Source organism: Triturus cristatus, chromosome 3_1 (genome assembly GCF_964204655.1).
Source record: "Triturus cristatus chromosome 3_1, aTriCri1.1, whole genome shotgun sequence".
Classification (NCBI taxonomy): domain Eukaryota; kingdom Metazoa; phylum Chordata; class Amphibia; order Caudata; family Salamandridae; genus Triturus; species Triturus cristatus.
Window position 1 is genome coordinate 902,473,922 of NC_140583.1, and position 19,481 is coordinate 902,493,402.

The window sequence follows — 19,481 nt, forward strand, 5'->3', positions numbered from 1 at the left end:
TGAGAAGCTGCACAGGCACGTGGCAAACAGCAGTGAACAACAAGGCCAGTGGCCAGCACATAGTGCAGAGTAGTTACATGAGAGCTGCACAGGCAGGTGGCAAACAGCAGTGAACAACAAGGCCAGTGGCCAGCACAAAGTGCAGAGTAAGTCCATGAGAAGCTGCACAGGCAAGAGGCAAACAGCAGTGAACAACAAGGCCAGTAGCCAGTCCAATGTGCAGAGTAAGTCCAGAAGAAGCTGCACAGGCAAGGGGCAAACAGCAGTGAACAATAAGGCCAGTGGCCAGTCCAATGTGCAGAGTAAGTCCATGAGAAGCTGCACAGGCAAGGGGCAAACAGCAGTGAACAACAAGGCCAGTGGCCAGTCCAATGTGCAGAGTAAGTCCATGAGAAGCTGCACATGCAAGGGGAAAACAGCAGTGAACAAAAAGGCCAGTGGCCAGTCCAATGTGCAGAGTAAGTCCATGAGAAGCTGCACAGGCAAGGGGCAAACAGCAGTGAACAACAAGGTCAGTGGCCAGACCAAAGTGCAGAGAAGTTACATGAGAAGCTGCACAGGCAAGAGGCAAACAGCAGTGAACAACAAGGCTAGTGGCCAGCACAAAGTGCAGAGTAGGTACATGAGAAGCTGCACAGGCAAGTGGCACACTGCAGTGAACAACAACGCCAATGGCCAGCACAAAGTGCAGAGTAAGTCCATGAGAAGCTGCACAGGCAAGGGGCAAACAGCAGTGAACAACAAGGCAAGTGGCCAGTCCAATGTGCAGAGTAAGTCCATGAGAAGCTGCACAGGCAAGGGGCAAACAGCAGTGAACAACAAGGCCAGTGACCAGTCCAATGTGCAGAGTAAGTCCATGAGAAGCTGCACAGGCAAGGGGCAAACAGCAGTGAACAACAAGGCCAGTGGCCAGCACAAAGTGCAGACTAAGTCCATGAGAAGCTGCACAGGGAATGTGTGTGACTGTACCCTGCCATGGTCAACAACACAGTCCAGGGGGTAACAATGGGCAGTGCAGGCACCGCTGTGGGCGAGACACGTTTGTGAGGGAGACTACCACTCAGACTTGGCTGTCAGAAGGACCGGGAGCTGGTTGTGTTTCGAGGACAGTTGGAGGACTTGACCGGGGAGAGAGAGGACCAGCTGAGGTAGATGCATCAGTGGCATGGGAAGCCGGAGGGTTGCTTGGACCAGGTAGTCTAGTGGCACGTGGAGGTGGAGTCATGCTGCCGTGAGACACAGTGTGGGTGGGAGATTGTGGAGGGGTGCCTTTCCACTTCTTGGGAAGTCGAAATGGCTTTCCTGTCTTGGGATTAATGGCAAGTGATGTTGACACAGCAGGCACACTCACCACCAAAGCTGCATCAAGTGCAGACAGTGGCCCTCCTTCTGGGGACATGCTGGATCCAGCTGTTCGCTTGACCTGGCCTTACCTTTGCCCCTCCATCCCCTGTTTACCAGGTTTACCCCCTACAGTGCCCTCCTTTCCCTGCTTCACAGGGCTTTGGATGGGAGTTGAGGTTGTGGTTGAATCTGCCTTGGAGCTATTCTTATGTGTACTCTTAGCAGGCACCACCTTCTCAGAGGGCAAAGAAACTGTCTGCTTGTCTTTGCGATATGCTTTAGGGACAGAAGAGTCCTTGGTTGGGGATGCCTCTGAGGCATGTGACCCTGAGGTCTGCTTCTTGGCTTTGTGGCCCTTGGTGTTGCCTGACGGGCTTTTGTCTTTGCGCTCTGGGGTGGCTTTAGTTTTCTGTGGGGATGGTGTCTGCACCCTGGACTGCTTGGGCTGCTGCTGCTGTGTGCTGCGTGTGCTGTATCTTACCCTTGATGTCTGTGTTGCGTGGTCACTAACATCAGATATGGCCATGGCAGGGGGGTGGACAAAGGGACTGGAGCTGGACTCAGAGATTGTGCCGGTTGAAGGGCTGCTGTCACTGCGGAGGACAAAGACTTGACAGTCCGGTGTAGCCTACCCACATCTAAATGTATGCCCTCCATGAAAGCAACCACCTGTGCCAACTTTTTGTCATGGTCTATGAAGGCATTGAGGAGAGCTGTCTGGCCCACACACAGCTGGCGCAAAAGGTCCACAGATTCAGCACTGATGGCATCAGGGGGGACAGGGGCAGGGGTAGCGGTGCCTGGGGTGAAGTACTATCTTCCCTTCTTACTATTGTGAACACGGGCAGCACTACTGGAAGTAGCTGGGAGGTTTGGCAATGTACGCTGTATGGTGGAAGAGGAGGCAGACTCCCTGTTCCCTGTGCCTTCCCTAATGGATGTGTCACCGCTGGCGTCAGATGATGTTGAGGTTTGCGACTCTGGCTGTGATTCCTCAAGCAGACTTCAGTCCCCCTCCGAGGCACTGGTCACATCTGTGTCACTGTGCTCGTGTCCAGCTGCTGTGCTTGATGTCTCACCACTGGTGTCCGTCCCCTGTCCTGCCGTGCCCACGGGAGATGCTGCATGAGAGAGAGAGATGTAGGGTCAGTTCAGTGGCATCAACAGAACAATCATATGCAAACAAAGCATCACTGAAGATGTTGAAATCTACATGTTGCACACCACCCTGTGCAATAACATTGTGCGACCTCAATTTTAACCTCGAACATTGAGTGTCAACAAGCAAACCAGGCATAAGTGAGCCATGTGATAACCACACAGCACAATATTCCGCCAGTGGCTCCATCCAACCAGACACACAAATAGCTCTGAGCACACCTTGGGCCCTGATGGGGACAAAGATGAACCCCACGACATGTTGCCACTGTCATATCTGGATAAAGCAGAAGGGGACAACACAGATGCAGACTACAACATAACAGTCCACAATGGCCATGAGCTCATGCCATCCACCATGTTGTACTGTGGGGCACAACTACTGTTGCACATTGGTGTCAGATGTCCAAACCTCACAGATCTGAGGGCAGTCAATTGATGCCTGTCGCATTGATAAAAGCACACTCAGATTATGCATTCTGCCGATCCCTTCCATGTGAGTTCCCGGACTACCACAATGCAGACGACACCTGAAGCCCACGACTCAGAATGCAATGTTAATGCCCATTTCTCCAATTATATTAGGAAGTACAGGTAGGGCAAATGCATGACAACTGCACCCAACACAGAGGCCACTTACAAGCCACGCATCACACTACCAACATCACATAGCCCAGCGCTGGCCCAGCCTGCAAACACATGCAGCCACTCGCAGCCAAAGTCACCCTTACAAGGATACTCACCCCTAGCTTGCTGCTGATCCTCCTTCAAATGTGCATCCAGCTCAGGCTGTGTCACGGCCAAGATGTGGGCCATTATGATGTCATGCTCCGCCGAGCCAACCTGCCAGTCCGAGGAAGCAGCCCCAGCATCATCGCCGCCAGGTTCTTGCGCAGCCTGCAGATGTCATCCCACCTCTTGTGGCAGTGAGTGCGCCGTCGGTTTGAGACACCCAAATCCCACACCTTGCTTGCAATGGCCCTCCACGCGGCCTTATGCTGGTGGACTTTGAGCTGCTGGCATGGGAGGCAAGAGGGGGAAAACATCAGTGATACAGTGTTATGTACCAATATCTCTCAGTACAGGAGCATGATACTAACTCAGCCCAAATCTACAGATATGTATAAAAGTGACAAGAATGTATCTCACATGGAACAGCAGCATGGGAGAATCACACATAAATGCATGCAGGTATGAGGGTGGACACAGTACCTGTCCATCTCATACGCATGCAGGATGCCAGCACAAAAAGCCATGTGTAGCCTGCCCACATCTACTGTCCATTTTTAGGTAGAGCAAGACATACCTTACATATTAATATATGTTTGGGGGTAGAAGCACTGTGTACAATACTGCGCAGCCCTCTTTATCCTTGCCCAGTGAATAACTCACTGTGTCATGGATGTCACATTGAGGGACATGATCTCACAAACTCACACCCTTCTCCCAAGGCCTGTCGTGTGCAATCTATAGGAATGAGATGGCTCATTGATGGAGAGTAAGGAAAAAAAAGAAAAACATGACACTCTGTACATTCAGTGATGTGTCCTTGTCAGATTGGGCGGTGACTGTGCAGGCCAGGTGGGCTCACACTGAGGGGAACAACAGGGACCCACACAGCCATTCACACAAGCAATCACTGTCCTGACTCCTGCAGTACCAACTTGCTGCATCACTGTATGGCTGACAAGACAATACATGTCCCTTAAATCCTGATGTGCAGGCAGGTAAACGTGTGAACTAGGCTACACACTAAGCTGCTGCAATTGGTGTTCCAGGTCAGCCTTTTCAAAAGCATCCAATGATCGGCTCCCCGGTGGCGGAGCACGCCTACCGCGATTTTCAAAATTGCATTAGGCCAACACGATTTTGGTTCCCATTGGCTGTAAGGGCATGGTCCATGGCGGTGACACATCGCAGGGGCCAGGCGGGTGCTACCGCGGTGGTGCATCTTTCAAATGCATCCAATGACCGGCTCTGCAGTGGCGGAGCACGCCTACAGTGATTTTCAAAATTGCATTAGGCCACTGCGATTGCGGTTCCCATTGGCTGCAAGGGCATGGTCAATGGCTGTGACACACAGCAGGGGCTAGGTGGTAGCTACCGCGATTTGGGTGCCATACATTAACATGAGTGACCATGATATGGGTGGTGGAGCATGCCAACCGCCATTTGAGCATGTGTATATGCCTATCGCTAATGCGATTTTGTCTTGGGCATTGGGGGTGACACACCAGTGGTGCCAGGCGGTAGCTACTGCGATTTGGGTACCATACATTAACATGAGTGACCGTGATTTGGGTGGCGGAGAATGCCAACTGCCATTTGGCAATACTCAAATGTCTATCACTACCAAACTTGCGTTTTGGGGATTGGTGGTGACACACCGCTGGTGCCAGGTGGTAGCTGCTGTTATTTGGGTGCCATACATTAACATGAGTGACCGTGATTTGGGTGGCAGAGCATGCCAACCGCCATTTGAGCATGTGTTATGCCTGTCACTATCGCAATTGTGTTTTGTGCATTGGTGGTGACACACTGCAGGGGCCAAGCGGTAGCTATCGTGATTTGGGTGCCATAAATTGATATGAGTGACTGTGATCAAGGGTGGCGGAGCACTGTGACAGCACCTATGGACACACCAAGCTGTGTCAATGGACAATCTGCAGTTATCAACAGTCCACAGTGGCAACATGATTAATTTCACATCATTGTGCAGAAAATGCCAATGTAACATTTACCCCACTGATGCCTACACATGTCATGTTTGTGTATGTGATTTTGGACATTGGCATGTACTCCCTCACATGTAACTTGTGATATTGATGGGCATGTACACAGAACAGTGTTGTGATGGACTCTCCAATGTGTACACATGTCAATGTGTGAAAGTGCTGGGAAAATCACAGTGATGTATGTCTTAATGAACAATGTGCAGATTTGATGGTCTACATTTCTTGGCTCATACACTCACTTGTTTACGCCCAATCTGCAGTTATCAACAGTCCACAGTGGCAACATGATTAATTTCACATCATTGTGCAGACAATGCCAATGTAACATTTACCCCACTGATGACTACACATGTCATGTTTGTGTATGTGATTTTGGACATTGGCATGTACTCCCTCACATGTAACTTGAGATATTGATGGGCATGTACACAGAACAGTGTTGTGATGGACTCTATAATGTGTACACATGTCAATGTGTGAAAGTGCTGGGAAAATCACAGTGATGTATGTCTTAATGAACAATGTACAGATTTGACGGTCTACATTTCTTGGCTCGTGCACTCACTTTTTTACGCCCAGCCTGTGGTCAATGTGTTGTTGATGTATGCCAAGTTCAACTTACGCCTGAATGTGTGGCAGGTACAGCAGCTAGGTATGAGGCAGTAGTGTTGCAGTTTCACACATATGCTGTATGAAATACTCCCAGGCCGGATCATGCTAGATGTGCCCATATCCCTTTGTGCAATCTCATAGTCAGATGTTGTTTCGGAAGTACTTGCTGTGTGAAAGGGGACAAGTGTGCGAGTAGTGTAGCTGAAGGTGTCCCTACATGCTGAAGAGGGGTAAAACCCCGAATCCGGTCCTAGGATGCTTGTTTCCAGTCCAGGGAGGACCTGGCTTGGCAGTTCGGGTGGGACTGTTTTGATTTGTTCTGCATTCCGTCCATCAATTGTGGGTCTTTTGCTTTGTCGCCCTATGTGCACCAGATATGCCCAGACGTGGGTCCTGGGCTCACTGTGCCACTGGAATCAGGCTATCCTGGCTGAAGAGGGGTGAAACCCCGAAACCGGTACTAGGATGCTTGTTTCCAGTCCAGGGAGGACCTGGCTTGGCAGTTCGGGCTGGACTGTTCCCATGAGGCACAGGGTCAAGACTGATTTGCATATGGCCAGGTCTAAACTGGGGTTTCATGGTGAGCAAAATAATGATGGATTTAACCCAGATCTCTTGACTGGTGGTGAATGTTTTGATTTGTTCTGCATGCCGTCCATCAATTGTGAGTCTTTTGCTTTCTCGCCCTAAGTGTGCCAGGTATGCCCAGACGTGGGTCCTGGGCTCACTGTGCCACTGGAATCAAGCTATCATGGCTGAAGAGGGGTGAAACCCTGAAACTGGTGCTAGGATGCTTTTTTCCGGTCCAGGGAGGACCTGGATTGGCAGTTCGGGCTGGACTGTTCCCATGAGGCACAGGGTCAAGACTGATTTGCATATGGCCAGTTCAAAACTGGGGAGGCATGGTGAGCAAAAGAATGATGGATTTAACCCAGATCTCTTGACTGGGGGTGAATGTTTTGATTTGTTCTGCATTCCGTCCATCAATTGTGTGTCTTTTGCTTTCTCGCCCTAAGTGTGCCAGGTATGCCCAGACGTGGGTCCTGGGCTCACTGTGCCACTGGAATCAAGCTATCATGGCTGAAGAGGGGTGAAACCCTGAAACTGGTGCTAGGATGCTTTTTTCCGGTCCAGGGAGGACCTGGATTGGCAGTTCGGGCTGGACTGTTCCCATGAGGCACAGGGTCAAGACTGATTTGCATATGGCCAGGTCTAAACTGGGGTGGCACGGTGAGCAAAAGAATGATGCATTTAACCCAGATCTCTTGACTGGGGGGGTGAATGTTTTGATTTTTTCTGCATTCCGTCCATCAATTGTGTGTCTTTTGCTTTCTCACCCTAAGTGTGCCAGGTATGCCCAGACTTGGGTCCTGGGCTCACTGTGCCACTGGAATCAAGCTATCCTGGCTGAAGAGGGGTGAAACCCCGAAACCGGTCCTAGGATGCTTGTTTCCGGTCCAGGGAGGACCTGGCTTGGCAGTTCGGGCTGGACTGTTCCCATGAGGCACAGGGTCGAGACTGATTTGCATATGACCAGGTCTAAACTAGGGTGGCACGGTGAGCAAAAGAATGATGCATTTAACCCAGATCTCTTGACTGAGTGTGAATGTTTTGATTTGTTCTGCATTCTGTCCATCAAGTGTGTGTCTTTTGCTTTCTTGCCCTAAGTGCGCCAGGTATGCCCAGACGTGGGTCCTGGGCTCATTGTGCCACTGGAATCAAGCTATCCTGGCTGAAGAGGGGTGAAACCCCGAAACTGGTCCTAGGATGCTTGTTTCCGGTCCAGGGAGGACCTGGCTTGGCAGTTTGGGCTGGACTGTTCCCATGAGACACAGGGTCAAGACTAATTTGCATATGGCCAGGTCTAAACTGGGGTGGCATGGTGAGCAAAATAATGATGGATTTAACCCCGATCTCTTGACTGGGAGTGAATGTTTTGATTTGTTCTGCATTCTGTCCATTAATTGTGTGTCTTTTGCTTTCTCACCCTAAGTACGCCAGGTATGCCCAGACGTGGGTCCTGGGCTCATTGTGCCACTGGAATCAAGCTATCCTGGCTGAAGAGGGGTGAAACCTCAAAACCGGTCCTAGGATGCTTGTTTCCGGTCCAGGGAGGACCTGGCTTGGCAGTTCGGGCTGGACTGTTCCCATGAGGCACAGGGTCAAGACTGATTTGCATATGGCCAGGTCTAAACTGGGGTGGCATGGTGAGCAAAAGAATGATGGATTTAACCCATATCTCTTGACTGGGGGTGAATGTTGTATTTGTTCTGCATTCCGTCCATCAATTATGTGTCTTTTGCTTACATGTAAGCTGGTCTGTAGCTCAAATGTGATGACAGTTATTGTTGGCATTGTGTCTGTCAAAATTTAAGATGTTGTACACATCTCATGGTGTATTGCATTGACATGTGTCCACTTTCATCTCACCTAGGAGGAGACCAAATCTGCATCGTCCCTTCACAGTGCTGGCAGACATAGAGAATGAGGAGGTCATCTGGAAATTCCGTCTGGATAGAGCCACCCCAAAAAACCTATGTGCTATGTTGGAGCCCCACCTGCAGCCTCACAGAACATATCCAACTTTTTTCACCCACACGTCTAAGTTGATGGCGGCCCTGCATTTCTTTGCCATTGGATCATTCCAGATCACGGTGCCCAGTGCAGGTGGGATGTCACAACCTATGTTCAGCATGGTGCTGCGTGATGTCCTGTCCGCTATGATAATCTACAATGTCAGATAAATCCATTTCCCCAGGGGGCATGAATTGGTGGCTGCGAAGGGAGATTTTTATGCCCTTGGACACATACCCCATGTTGTTGGTGCCATTGATTGCACCCATGTTGGGCTTGTTCCACCACAGGCACATGAGTACATCTACAGGAATCGTAAACATTTCCACTCCATAAATGTGCAAGTGGTGTGCCAGGAGGATATGATCATCTTGCACGTGTGTGCCAAATTTCCAGGCTCAGCCCTTGACTCATACATCATGCGTAACAGCATTGTAGAACAGCTGATGGCTAATCTGCTTCCTGAGCGTGCATGGATTGTGGGTGAGTATGCATTGTCAAATCGTGTGCTTTGTGTGTGACATGCTGTCCTCTGCCACAGTAACATTACAAGGTTTCTCCGTGTTTATCACTCCTAGGTGGCTCTGCATATCCCAACCACCTTGGTTGTTGAGCCCACTGCGGAATCCCAGGACACCAGCTGATTTCCGCTACAATGATGCCTATGGGAGGACACGTTGTGTGGTGGAGCGTACTTTTGGTCTCCTGAAGTCACGTTTTCGCTGCCTAGACAAGACCGGAGGTGCACTGATATACTCGCCCAGGAAGGTGTGTCAGATTGTAGTGGCATGCTGCATGCTCCACAACCTGGTTGAGAAAGAGAGGGAGCGCACTCTGTGGTTCAAGCAAGGTAATCCAGATAGAGCAGTGAATGGGTGCAGACGAGTAGATCCCCCTGAGTAGGGATAAAATCCAGCGAAAGCACGTTCTAAACAAGAGCGTGTCACTCGAATTGCACTCCAATAAAGAAATTAATCATGCGAATTCACCTTCGCATGATTAATTTCTTTATTGGAGTGCAATTCGAGTGACACGCTCTTGTTTAGAACGTGCTTTCGCTGCTCCACAACCTGGCCATTCGCAAGGAGATCCCCCTGATCCTGGATGATGATGAGCAGCCAAGGCCCCCACCTGCAAACCAGCCCATGTCCAGTGATGAGGATAGTGGAGAGGAGGAAGATGTCGACCTGCGTCAACAGCTCATCAACCGCCGATGTACAACGGACCTATTTACTGATGATGTTGCTGTTGTTGTGAAGGTGTATGTGAGCTTTGTGACTGCAGCCGGCTGTTGACTCAGTGGTGGCTGACAATCTTTCTGGGACAGGGTATTTTAGAACATCTACCAGATGTGTATGTTGGCCCTGTTGCTCATTGTGATGTGTGCATGACGGATGTGCATGATGGTAAGTGTTGTGTGATGTGTGTTATGCCACACCCAGACTAGTGACATATGATTTCAAACAAGCTGTTCAAGCCCTAGTAATCCCAAGAGTGGAATATGGGGCGGTAACCTAATGCGGCCTCCCAAGGTCATCGACAGCCCCGCTAAGAGCCGCCGTCAACTCAGCCGCGAGACTCATCACAGGTTCAAAGAGAACCTCTCACATCTCCTCAGACCTGAGAGCCCTCAACTAGCTACCGTTTAAAGGTAGAATTCATCTGAAAATCACCTGTATGACGCATAAGGTCCTACACCACAACTCCCCGCACTACTTAGCCCAGAAACTGGTGCTCTCTGTGGGCATCAGAGCCACCAGGAGTGCCAAGACTCTTTGACTAAAACCACAAAGATTTGGCAAGAAAAAAACGTATAACCGATCCTTCTCGGGTATGGCTCCTACGATCTGGAACGCTTTGCCCAGTGAAACAAGAATGAACCCTTCCATTGCCTCCTTCAAAAAAGAAGTGAAAGCGATCCTCATGGCTAAATTCACGTGAATGCTCTGACTTATTACTTTATTTTATAACTTGTTCTGTTTTTGTGCTACATACTGTTTTCTTTCCTTTTTTTCGCTAGTTTTTTACGTTTATTATTACGTTTATTGTCCCACTTATATCTTGGTGTGCTATGTCTTCCCTCATTTTCTACATAAGACTTGTAAAGCGCTCTGATACTCGCAAGGGTCTTGTTCGTGCTATATAAAACCTTCAAAATAAAATAAAATAAATAGTGAATATATTGTTCTGTTCTGTTTTCCTAGGTCCCTTCAGCCTCTCCTTGCCTACATACATTCCATACTCCTGGTACATTGTGATCATGGTGACAACTGTACATCCAGGATTAAACATGGAGCAGAAACAACGACGTGTGTAAGGTGTATTTATTTACAATGGTGACATGTGAGGGGGTGAGCATTTACATTGAGGTGATTAGTGAAGCAGTGAATTGACAGTTATGGTAAATGAGAGAATCGAGTAGTCACCACATTGATGTGGTGACCCAGTCCAACAGATAGATGCCATTCACAAGACAGTGTGGGGAAGGATAGTCCAAAAAGTCAATGCAGTAGTGAAGTGGGTTGCCATCATGGCTGGCTCCGTGACTGATATTTGGCAGGTGCTTTGCCATGGAATACGCCCAGGGATTTCTTGAGACGGCCCCTTCGTCGCTTATCAGGGGGGCCTCTGCTGTACGGCCATTGGGGTCTGAGGACTCACCCCTCTCTGTGGCCGCAGGGGAGGATGATGAACTGTGATCCTGCAGCCCACCAGGGGGAGGTGGAGGTGTTGTTTGTGGCGCAGGCCGGTCCCTCAGTAATGCCACTAGCTGGCCCAAGAGGTCCACAATCTGGCCCAGGAGGGTGTCCATGGACCTCATCAGCAGGAGGAGCTCGCGGGAATCTTCTTCTGACCGGCCCGTTTGTCCCTGGACCCGTTCATAGGCCCCAAGGACTCTCTTTATGTTGTCCAGGGCTTCGGTCCCAGGGTCTGGTTGTCTGTGACTGACCCTGTCCCTCCCACCTGCCCTGCTGCAACGGACCTGTTGCCTCACCACAGTGGGCCCCCACATACTCTCCCTGCCCTCCTCAGTTGGTGGTGTGGGGTGGTCATCCTCTGGGACAGGGAGAGTGTTGCAGGCAGCACTGGTGGTGGTGGTGGTAGAGGACGCACAGGCCGTAACAGCAGGGGTCTGCAGAGAGGTTGGTGTTGCTGCAGATGTGGTGGGGGGGACGATGTAGTCTTGGGACCTGTTGTGCCCTGGCACACCAGATGGGCTGTCTCTGAGCTCCTGGTCCTCTGAATCCTGGGAGTCAACATCCGAGAGTCCATGTTCTGGGGTGGGGGGGAGACTGGCTCTGCAGGTTGCTGGTGTTGTCCTCTGCAATCAGTTATTGGTCACCTGTGGGTCAGATGGGAAATGATCATTGCAGTGCACCCCGCAAGCTTTGTGTTACTGTTTGTACACTGTACACTGTTTGTGAATACTGTTGTGTTCACTGTTTGTACACCACACAGTTGATTAATCATCACATTGTTTGTATGCACACTACTGTGCCTCCTGAGATGATGTTGAGATACATGCATTACTTGTCCATGGTGTGAGGTGTCAAAATATACCATGCACCACATGCATATTTTGTGATTACAGGGACATGCTGCCATCTGGGGACTAGCGCAACAAATATTTTCTGTGAAGCGTCTTTGCTGATTACTCTGCCCTGGCAGACTTTACATCTGAGCATGAACTGGCCATTGTCCTCTCAGGCATACCTTTGTCATGTCATGTGCATATCTGAATTTGTACCACCAACCATGCTTTCTTTGTTTTCATATGGTCCTTGCTGCTCTGGCCCCATGGAACTCAGTGCTGTGCATGATTGTGCACAGACTTTCTTCTACATGTGAATTTGTGTGTCACACTTTGGTTGCTGTGAAAGTTTCATTTGCTTGCTGTCTGCACACTGTGAGTGGCAATAGAATCAGTGTGTAAGTTTGTGCAATGAGAGGGCTGGTGTTGTCATATGGCACCATGCTTTTTGAGAGGAATGGCTGGGTGCATGTGTTGGCTACTTAACTGTTATGTTTTCAAATTTGGCTCGGATTTGTGGCACGTCTGTGTGTGTGTGTGGTGGAGGCTTCCATCCTGCTCAGGGGTGGGACAAAAAGCATGATATGTCTACCTACCTGTTAGTTTGAAGTGGACAGTGCAATGACTGACACATGCATCTGGGTGGGAGGGAGTTCTCCTTCTTGATGAGCTGGGAAACAAGGGGTCATGGTGGGAGTAATACTGCAGTCTTCCCACCCCCAAGCCCTCCTCCCTGTGAAGATGGCTACCCACCTGTAATTTTATTTGTAGTGTTACAATGGCTTCCAACTGCTTCTGGGTGGGGGAGTGCTCCATCCTGCTTAGGTGTGGGAAAGGGGGCATGGTGGGAGTTGTTTTGCAGTCATCCCACCCCCAAACAGCCCTCCCTGTGAAGATGGCTACCTACCTGTTAGTTTGTTTGTAGTGAGACAATGGCTTCCAATTGCTTCGGGGAGTGCTTCTTCGTGCTCAGGTGTGGGACAGGGGGGCTGGTGGGAGTTGTTATGTAGGCCTCCCACCCCCAAACAGTCCTCCCTGTGAAGATGGCTACCTACCTGTTAGTTTGTTTGTAGTGAGACATTGGCTTCCAACTGCTTTGGGGGGGAGTACTCCATCCTGCTCAGGTGTGGGACAGGGGGGCTGGTGGGAGTTGTTGTGTAGTCATCCCACCCCCAAACAGCCCTCCCTGTGAAGATGGCTACCTACCTGTTAGTTTGTTTGTAGTGAGACAATGACCGGCAAATGCTTCTGGGGGGGAGTGCTCCATCCTGCTCAGGTGTGGGACAGGGGGGCTGGTGGGAGTTGTGGTGAAGGCCTCCCACCCTCAGACTGCCCTCCCTGGGAAGATGGCTACCTACCTGTGAGTTTGGTTGATGAGATACAATGGCTGCCACATGCTTCTGGGTGGGGGGAAGTGCTCCATCCAAATCAGGGGTGGAACAGGGGGACATGGTGGGAGTTGTATTGCAGGCCTCTCACCCCCACACAGTCCTCCCTGGGAAGATGGCTACCTATCTGTTGGTTTATTTGGAGTGATCTAATGCCTGCCACATGCTTCTGGGTGGGAGGGAGTGCTCCATCTTGCTCAGGGGTGGGACAGGGGTACCTGGTGGGAGTTGTGGTGCATGCCTCCCACCCCAAAACAGCCCTCCCTGGGAAGATGGCTGCCTACCTGTGAGTTTGGTTGATGAGATACAATGGCTGCTGCATGCTTCTGAGTGGGGGGGAGTGCTCCATCCAAATTAGTGGTGGGACAGGGGTACATGGTGGGAGTTGTAATGCAGGCCTCTCACCCCCAGACAGCCTTCCCTGGGAAGATGGCTACCTACCTGTTGGTTTGTTTGTAGTGATATAATGGCTGCCACATGCTTCTGGGTGGGAGGGAGTGCTCCATCCTGCTCAGGGGTGTGACAGGGGTGCCTGGTGGGAGTTGCGGTGCTGGTTGCCTGGACACATGCCACCCTGTAAATGTTGTGTAGCTTTGGGGTGATTCAGAAGGAGTGAATGTTACATCTGTGAGACCTGTGTTGGGTATTGTGGTGCAGATGGATGGACTTGGGCCTAGGAGGTGTAGCTTTGTAGTTGAGCAAGACAGTACATGGCAATGTGATGGTATACATTTGCTTGTACTGACCAGCCTGCACTCCCCCGGCTATTCCTGTGAGACTCTCTGGATGCAGTATGGAAAGCACCTTCTCCTCCCATGAAGTGAATGTTTTTAGTGATATGGGAGGGCCACCACCAGTCCTCTGAGCCAGATCGTGGTTCTTTCCCCTCTTCTTCTTCACTACTGTCTTCAGATCATGCCACCGCTTCATGATTTCATTTCTGTTGCGCGGGATGGTCCCTATTGCATTGACCTTGTCAACTATCCTTACCCACATTTGTGTTCTGGTGGCTAATGGTGTCTGTTGGACCAGGTTGCCAAACAATTGTGGTTCAACTCTGATTATCTCATCTACCATAACCTTCAATTCACTCTCTGTAAATTTAGTCATTTTCTGTGGTGCCATGGCGTTTAATGTGCCAAGGTGCAGGTCTGGAAGTGGTGGTTGTGGTGGTGATGTGTATGGTGTGTGATGTGCAAAGGGGTTAGAGGTGCAGGTGTGGAAGTGGTGGTGGTGGTGGTGATGTGTGTGTGGTGTGATGATTTGCCTCTCCTTTCAGCTGCGGTGTTTGTCCCTTCACTTCTGAGGTATTGCAAAGGATTCTGGTCAGGGAAGGGACTGGTTTTATACTCAGCTATGTGGGTGTGTAAAAATGGGGTATTGCTGTCAGGTGTGTTGTGTGGGTTGTCCTGGGATTTGTACTTTTTGAATTTGCAATAGGGGTGTGTCTTTGGGATGTGTTAGGTGTTTTTGGGGGCAGGACTAGTTTGCTGGGTGCACTTGGTGGCCCTGTTGTGTATTTTCATTTCGACCGCCATTTTTTTCATGGTGCGTCCGCAGCGGTGTTTATGCTACAGCCCTTCCACTGTCTCTCCCATTTATCACTGTTTGTGACCGTGGCGGTCGGAAACAGTGGAACGTACTGCGCTCACATCGGGGATATACTCATTTTCCGGCCGGTGTCTCTGCTGTCCTGGCGGTGGGTTGGTGTGTTTCCGCCGCGAATCCGAATGTCGCGGACGGGTTTTCGCCTTCTCCGCCCGCTACGGGCATTTTTTGGTGGCTTTTATTGCCGTGGTAGATCCTAATAGGACCGCCGGTTTTGCCGTGGTACCGGCAGGCGGTTGTTTTCTGCTACCACGGCGGTCGGGGTAGGTTTCCGACCGCCATACTAATGAGCCCCAAAGAGTTTGTGTAGAGTAGGTGGAACTCTGCCTGTTTTTGCTTGGAAGTCATTATGACATTCTTCAACAGCATTGTTTGTTTTTGCCTCTTTATTTAGTGTGCTGTGTATAAATTCCACCATAGAATGTGGTATTTAGGTCGCCTTCTGTGACCTGATCTGTGGAGTCTTCCCACACGGGTAGCCTCAAAATAGTCTAGAAGGGCACTTAATTTTTTTGATAGTATGGACTTTCTATCAATAAGTTGTAGTGTTCGGCAATGTCAGTAACTTGCACGTAGGCCAGTGCTATAAGTTTTTTAATTTGATATGCGAAGGAGCTATTTGTTGCATATGCAACACTTATGGGCCGATTCCGATGTCGGACAGAAGGGCTCCGACCTACGGTCAGAGCCCTTCCGCCTGCATCTGAACGTGCCGTTCAGATTCCTTTCTGACCGAGCGATTTCGATGGGCTCAGTTGGAAAGGAATACAACTCGGATTTCCGGATGGCTTACGACAGTCCCCATCTGGAAACCCTTCCTGCCTCTTTCTGACCTAGGGAGTACGATGGCAGTTTCCCACTGCCTTTTCATGCCGGTCTTTCCGGCACAAAACTGTCTCGGAAACTGTCTTTGGGGCCCCCAATAGGGCCCCCATGGATGCGAGACCACCAAATGGTGGCCTGGGGGGCACCTACGGTGCCTCCCTGTTGATCCCTTTTTTTTTTTTTTGAGCCAAAAAGAGTTTCTGTTTCTCAATATCAAATCTCCACGTACTCCCGTGATTTACACTTTGCCCAAGATCCACAAATATGAAACCACACCCCCCGGACGCCCCATAGTGTGGGGTTGTGGGTCCATTCTAGAGCCTCTTGGCCAATATGTCAATTTGTTTATTAAAGAATGTGTTCCCATTACTGAATGCTATATCAGAGACAGTATGGCCATGATCAATCTGGTGGAACACCACCCTTACAACATTGAGACTGACATTCTTTGTACCTTAGATGTAGAATCCCTCTACACAAATATTCCACAAATAGAGGCAATGCTGATCATTGAACACATCCTGGACCAAAGACCCCGGCCACATAATGTACCAACCACTTTCATATTACAACTGTTGGAATTGTGCCTCACTAGGAATTTTTTCTCTTTCGAAAACAAATTTTATCAGCAGGTGAAGGGCACATCCATGGGGGCTGTTTTTGCACCAAATTTGGCCATATTGTTCATGGACCATTTGGAAACATCTAGAATCCTCACACCACATAATCCCTTCCAGGCAGGGATCACCTTGTGGAAACGATATATTGACAATATTTTTTTAATTTGGCACTTCACTGAAGAGATTCTTAAACAATTCCTACATTGGCTCAATAACAACTGCCAAGGACTTAACTTCACTCTTACACATAACAAAACTTCCATCCCATTTTTGTACCTCACAATCCATCATTTTAATGGGGAACTGATCACCAGCCTATATAGGAAACCAACTGAGAGAAATGCTTTACTCAAATACAGTAGCAACCATCCCCGTGCCTTAAGAGACTCTCTCCCCTACTCGCAATTTCTCCGGATTAGGAGAAACTGCTTTCACAAAGAAGACTACTTTCATCAGGCAGCAGTCCTTTCATCTAAACTTCAAGCCCGTGGATATCCCAGATGGCTGGTGCGCAATGCACGCAAAAGAGCCTGGTATTGTCCAAGAGAAATCCTTCTATCTCCCAAACCCAAGACTGACCAAATCCGTATGGTTTGTGTAACTACCTTTTCACCTGTTTCTAACGCCATACGCAAATCCATTCTCAAACATTGGACGATACTAAATGCTGGAACCATGAGCATTGATCGCCCGTTGTTTGCTTTCCGTAAAAGTAAAAACATTAAAGATCACCTAGTCAGGGCAGCCCTCCCTATATATAAACCACCAGCTACCTTAGCTGAATTATGGGGACTGAATCCCTTACTAGGGCACGCAAAATGTGGTAATTGCAGTGTATGTGAGTTTACTATTGAAGGACAAGAGTTCATTTTCAATAATGTCAAGATCACACCCAAAAACTTTACCAACTGTGAATCATGCAATGTTATCTATGTAATTATATGTCCTTGCGCAAAAATATATATAGGACAAACAACCCAGAAAGCTCGCATCAGGATTTGCCAACATCGCAGCCGAATCCGATGTAAGACGCCCAATGCACCATTCGTGGAACACTTCTCAAGCATTGAACACAGTGAAAACGACATTAAATGGACAATTATTTCCCTGATCAAACCACCTCCAAGAGGCGATGACATTGGGAGTCTGTTGAACAAAGAAGAACTAAAGTGGATTTTGCACACCCAAAGTATAAAAAACGGTCTGAATAGGACCGAGGACTGGACCACTTTATTATGAACTCAATTGAAATAATCCATTGCTATGTAACTCTGTCCTTTTTTAATCTGAATTGCTGAAAATGACTCGCCTTGATTATCCGTCACAATTTTAAGGAATTCTGCAATTTACCAAATGTTGCCAGGTATTAGTTGCATAATTGCATTTTAACCCACGATCATCACAATTCACTCACAGCACTTCACCCTTCCCTTCGTAATCCGCCATATACCCTCACCTAAAATGGCTGCCACAGTCACCTTACTAGTTTTTTTATCATGGCGGCTCCGCGCGCTATTTAAATTAATTGCAGCTGCCTCACGCCCGAGACCTCACATCGAGCCACCGCACTCCACAACCGTCCATCGATTTTCTTGGACTCCCTGCTAACCTTCTATACTATGGTACGACTCCTATCTCTCTGTGTGTTTTCTCCGAGTGACAAGCAATCCGGTTACTAGCTGATGCTACCCCCTTCCTTTCAGATCGATTCAGGTCCTCGGTTCAAGTGCCCCACAATTTATTACAAAACTGGGGCATGGAATTCAAGCGCTGCTGACAATTCTCTAAATTAAGGTAATCGCGACTGGATCCTTAGCCCAATTCTGATCATATCACCAATCCTTAGACTAAATTTACCACTACCCCCCCCCCCCTTGTAGTGCCCGCTTCTAGATGACCCGTGTGGCTTTGGACAAACTCCGGATATACAATTCCAGACACATATTAAGGTATTACCCTTTTCCTGCCCCCCACCGTGGTTTTAGCACGTTGTTTCACTGCCTCATTGTACTCGCGCTTTTATTCCTCCGTGTTTTTTCAATCTTTATCTTCACTAAGTCGGCTGCAGTGTTTTACACTGTTCAGAAGCCTCTGCACCACCACCAATCTGTACGGCCTAATTGCAATTCAAGCGCGGCTGCACAAGTCACAACGTTGCTTTCCTTAATCTGCACGGCATATTAGTGCATGGTTTTTCACTTCGCATCAACTAGCTAGCAATATATTTCGACCGCTTCAATCGCATTACTTGATTACACAGCAATTGTTTTAGTCTTTGTCTACATTAATGCTCCTTGTGTGTAAATTCTTGTAAATTGTGATGTTTTGTTCTGCCATCATTACGGTCACTGGGAAGCTCTTTTAATAAGCTATGTTATTTTTCCTCCCCCTTTTTCCTCCATCATGTATTTGTTTAATTAGTTGTCTAATTGTTTAGGCCAACAATATCACTGTCCTGATGATGATCCCAATGATTCTTTACTAGGGATCGAAACGTCGCCGACACTTTAAGGCACCGTACACACCAACAATTTTGTTATTATGTGTTACGGCTGTAGCCACTTATCATGCTTGTCTTATCCTTTACATTCAAGTACAAGCAACTCTTTCTGTTTCGCCTGTTTGCTTTATGTTTTTTGTAAATTGTTAATTGTCACCTTCTGTGTATCTATGTGATTTTGGATACAGGACTGTATCCCACTGTTCATTAATTCTGTCCTTTGACAATAATTAATTATTCTTATTAAATTGTACTATCCGGCTGGATAGGAAATATATAGAATTGATTTCTTTCTATATTCATTTAGTGTTTCCTGAATTATCTTCAACAAGGACCACTGTCTTTCCAAAAAATTGATACCCTAGGTCCCTGGTTACCTTGTAGGGTTCCCTTGTCTTTAATCAAAAATCCCTGTTCATCCCTGCACCCGGTGGCAGGCATCTTGGGGTGCCTGACACAGGGTGCAGGGATGAACTGCACCCCTGCATTTCACATTGCAAGCATGCATTCCATCCGGAATGCATGCTCCCATTGTGAAGTATACGAGTGCGACCGGACAGGGTTCGGTCGCATTGTATTTGTAGG